At 56.8% G+C, this 4,648-nt stretch overlaps 1 long non-coding RNA gene across 2 annotated transcripts; it reads left to right on the top strand.

Moving 5' to 3' along the window:
• The first annotated feature begins 217 nt into the window (after nucleotides 1-217).
• LOC142050980 (uncharacterized) lies at nucleotides 218-4,143 on the top strand. 2 transcript variants are annotated; one of them, XR_012658241.1, is made up of 3 exons: nucleotides 218-1,087; nucleotides 1,360-1,743; nucleotides 3,591-4,143. It is a non-coding gene; the product is annotated as an uncharacterized LOC142050980 (long non-coding RNA). The 2 variants fall into 2 exon arrangements; XR_012658242.1 differs by lacking the exon at nucleotides 1,360-1,743.
• The last annotated feature ends 505 nt before the right edge of the window (nucleotides 4,144-4,648 follow it).

The following is a 4,648-nucleotide window of genomic DNA, read 5'->3' as shown; positions in this document are numbered from 1 at the left end:
CATGCGCAGTGGCGACCTTTTAGCTCTCTGCTGCCACCGTGCGACCAAACTGCGGTACTGCAGCCAGCAGCCGTGCACGGGCTGTAGCGACATTTTGCCGCGCGCGCGCACACACACACACACACACACACACCCACACCCACACCCACACACACACCCACACCCCCACCCCCACCCCCCCCCACACACCCCCACACACCCCCACACACACACACACCCCCCGCTACCTGGTGACGGCTCCGTGGGGGCCGGAACCGTGTAGGCACAGCCCTTAGCGACAGGTGTTGACCCCTTGCGATAGCCCGGTGAGGGTGGTGCTGATACCCCTCGCCACGCTCTTAGCAACAGGCCCCACCCCCGGCGATGGGCGGGCAGACGGTCTGATGTCTGACCCACCTGGCCCCACCCACCTTTGCGACAGGCCCCGCCCCCTGGCGAGGGCCTGGTGGGGTGGGGCCGTGCTCGTGTGCTCCCCAGCACCCCCAGTTAGCAACAGGTCCCACCCCCTGGTGACAGCCTGGGGGTGTTGCTGGTGCTGCCTGGCCCCACCCTCCATAGCAACAGGCCCTGCCCTTGGTGATGGCTCCAGGGGCATTGCCAGCGTCCCTTTGGACACACCCCCTTAGCGACAGGCCCCACCCCCCGGCAACGGCCCGGGGGGCGGTGCCGGCTCTCTCCCCTTAGCGACAGGCCCCACCCCCCGGCAACGGCCCGGGGGGCGGTGCCGGCTCTCTCCCCTTAGCGACAGGCCCCGCCCCCCGGCAACAGCCCGAGCCTGTGTTTGCTCCGCTCGGGGGGCTCGGTTTGGGTGTTTTCTCTCCCCCCTCCCTCCCGTGCCGGGAACTCCAGGCGGCTCTCGTCCGGCTCCCGGGGCCTTCACCCCCCGGGGGGCTCGGCCCGCCCCTTTCGCGGGGCGCTGTGGGAAGGGCGGGGGCGGGGCCCGGGGGTGGAAGAGCCCCGGCTCTGGCCCTGGGCTTCTCTGGCGTCGGTGCTCCCGTGTTCCCTCGGGCGGTCGCAGCTTTGGGGCTGTCTCAGCCCCCCGGGCAGGCGTGCTCTGGCGTTTAGAGAAGCGGAGGCGTTGCCTGAGGTAAGGATTCCAGAGCTTGGCACTCTTTGGCGGCATCTGTACTAGAAAGGTCCCTTGTGGCCTGCTTTGCTTTTTTTCTCCCAGGATGCTGTTTTGGGCGCTGAGGGGGCGGTGAGACGGGTTAGTGGTATGGGGTTCTGTTTGGGGTTTGGTTTTTGCTTTGCTGTTTTTTTTCCCCTCGTGAGATCATTTTATTGTGCTGCTGCAATTCCTGTCTTTACTGAACCCGGAACCTTGGGGGTTTTCACTAGTTGTGCCGTTCACTGTTTCAGGTGTTGCCTTGGCCTCTCAACAGCCGTGGCACAACCTGCAGCGATGCTGCCTCTCCAGGCCCCCGCAGGCCCCGCTTTCTTGTCCAGCCAGGCGGGAAAGCGTGGTTGTTGCAGAAACAGCTACGCCCTGCGACTCCTCCTCAGGTTGTTGGCTCGGCCCCAACAGCGTACAGGCTGCTGAGGTCACCGCCTCCGCGCGGGACGCAGGCGGCCCGGAGAGCTTTACCCCGCGCCATTTCCGTCCCCTCTGGGCAGCAGCGGAGCTGCCGCCGCTTCAGGCGGCCGCTTTCTCGAGGGCGAGGAGCTGGGACGACAACGGGCCGCTGCAGGCTCTGGTCAGGGTAAGAGGCTGTTCCCTGGGGAGCCGGCGCAGGGGGAGCGGAGGTACGCACGGGCACTTGTCGGTGCCCCTGGCCGGTAAAGGGAAGGTTAAATTGTTAGAGTGCAAATAAATACATATTATTTAGGGAGGAGTCGTGACTAAATTTAATCACACCTATTACTGAACAAACCAGGCAGTCATTATTCCTAATCTGTAGTTAAAAAAAATAAAGGCAGTCCTTTTTTATGCCATAAATAGAGTTGCGAGTCATTAATAGCTCAATCTAAATACAGCCGTTACTAAATCAACTGCAGGCATTAATGACTCCTGATCAGAAACAAAATAAGGAAATTTTCGAATCTAGAATGAAAATCGACCCGGAAAGCTAAATTGGGAGCGGGTAGTACTGAAATTGTAACAGGGCTGTTAGAAAGTTCAGAGGCAGCGACAGCTCCTGCTTCCAACCCAAGCAGTAAACGAAGCTTTAGGTTCTTAAATGAAGAGAAATAAAGGTGAGCTGTTAAACAGTGGCTGGGGTCAAGCGTAGCTATTAAGAAAATTTGCAGGTACGGGTGATTCCTGAGCAGAACTAACAATTCCAGAAGATTTAGATTTAAAAACTACAGAGCTAATGGAGTGCCACAACCGCCCGGATGTAACTGCAGCCGCTTTGGGGGAATGCCCCAGCCCCCCCAGCCACCGCTATTAATTACTGCCAAGGAGAGCGAAAGTGAAAGTAGAAGCAGTGCAGGTGAAGTGTGAGCAGTACGCTTTTTCCTAAGTCATCTCTTCGTGTCAGGAGAGGAAAGAAAATGGAAAGAAGATGTTTGCAGGGGGTCTGTGCTGGGTTACCTGCGCGTCTCTTCCGTGCGTCCTTGAGGAGACATTTAGCTCCTGTTGGGCGCTCGCAGGTGGAGACAGGGCGAGCTGGAGGCAGGATCGGTGCCGGCACTGATAAAGGGATGGGCAACGAGCGGAGAGAAGAGGGGGCAAGGGCTGAAAAAGGGTCACCGGTTCTGCAGGGAAGGCAGCGGGATGTGACTCGGCAACCGCTCTGACGAGCGCAGGGTCATTCGCTGCGATGAAGTCAGGGTCTGCGGCTGGCCCGGAGAGGCAGCAGAAATCCCAAACTCTTTGCAGGGGTACCGGCCAGATTAGGGCAACACCTGAACAGTAAAACCATTTAGGGGAAGCAGAGCTGGGCTGCACCGCGTGGCCAACCTCCCTCTTCTCCGTGAGTCCCAAAGGGGCAGCTCCAAGAATGTGCTGAGAATTCATCCCTTGCGCTAAAAATGAGACGTAAGTAGCACCCACCCGTGAATTTTATTTTCTCTCTCGCTCTGCGGCTCCTGCCTGCTTGTCTCTCCTCAGTGCTCACCTGCACCCGTGCTCGGATGGGGCAGCTGAGGGAAGGTGCTGCCATCTCCCCAGCCCCGGCGGACCGCCCCTCAGCTGTGTCCTCTGTCAGGGAGCGTCGTCATCTCTCCTGCCTCCCAGAGCGTGTCCTGTAGCGGCAGACGCGCGGGCTTTTCCCTGCACGCGCATACGGGAAGGGAAGGGAAGGGAAGGGAAGCACAGTGAGAGCTGGGCTTGTCAAAGAGTAATGGGGGTGGTGGGAAGCGTAGCTAGAACCGGAGAGCTACAGCGCAAAAGCGAAGCGGACGGGACACAAAAGTAAAATGGTGCACAGGAATGCTGAGGAGAGAACTCCCGCAGCACACAGGAAATCAGTGTCAGAATCTATTGTCTTCTGACTGCCAAATTAAAAATAATGGCACGCTTTGCAACGCTAAGCTCGCTCTGATCGTCTGAACTGTTTCTTTCCAACCCCCACCGCCCCCAGCACACCGCTCAGCCTCCTCAGCCTGAAATGCCTTGTTTTCCTTCTTTTTTTTTTTTTTTATGACAGGGCAACTTCTGTTCCCGAGGTGGTGCCTACGGTACAGCTATCTCTTCGAAGACAGTTTGGTTTAGGTCAGAGAATGTTGAGCCTGGACTGAATCAGCCTCTGTTTCTATTTCTGGAAATCGTCGGTCCTGTGCATCAAGCCCGGAAAAAAGGAAATATGAACCAAAGGACGTGGGGCCTGCAGGGCTAGGAAATTATTTGAGAAGAGGTTCAGTGGGGAAATGACTCTTTGTCTGTGGGGCGTCCAGGCAAGCAACCCAGCTGCTAGAAAGCGGCGCTGTCCCCAGGATGGCCTCGGCGGTCCCGTTGGAGTCGGGGCAACAAGGACAAGGCAGGGTGAAGCATCTGGCCTGCCGTGTGGAACGTGACTGTACAAAGCACGTGTGATGCACTGCAAGTTTACTTGTTTAAACTGTGAGTTAAAGAAGGTGTGCAGTTGCTTTGTAAACAGCCGACGCTCTAAAGCTACACCCATCTAATTGCTAGCTGTATTAAATCTATCGTATTGCTGTTTCTGCATTAAAAAATAAAAAAGAAAAAAACCAACACACCTATGTAAGCACTTCTAAGTACAACGGAAAACCACTGTTTAACGCGTGGCATGTGTGGGTTGTTTTTTTGGGGTGGGAGGGTGGGGTGTATGACAAAAACCTGCGAGAGACACACGCACATACGCACATGTCATGTTTAGCGCTCACCTAAACCCAAAAAAGAAAATCCACTCTTTATTTTGCAGCATTAGCATTAGCTTCCAGCGCACAGCCTGAGCGCACACCTCTGCTCTCACCGTCTGCTCCCTCTTCAACCGTGTGTGGCTGTCATCAGCTTGCACAGGCTTTGCTCGTGCAAGTTTCCGCGACAGCTTACGAGAAGGCAGGGAAACCAACCCAGCAAGACGCGTAGTGCCTTCCTCTATGGGCTCCGTCCAGCCTTTGTTAAAATGAGCAGAAAAGAAATCTGCTGCTGCCTTTACCCTGACTGACTCTTACAGAGAGCATCTGACTTGACCCGCAGCAAAGCGATGCCCCAGGCAGCAGCACGTATTGGCGCGGACCGCGG

Source organism: Phalacrocorax aristotelis, unplaced genomic scaffold (genome assembly GCF_949628215.1).
Source record: "Phalacrocorax aristotelis unplaced genomic scaffold, bGulAri2.1 scaffold_176, whole genome shotgun sequence".
Lineage (NCBI taxonomy): Eukaryota > Metazoa > Chordata > Aves > Suliformes > Phalacrocoracidae > Phalacrocorax > Phalacrocorax aristotelis.
The sequence above is the reverse complement of the archived record's forward strand: the minus strand, read 5'-3'. Positions and strand labels throughout refer to the sequence as shown.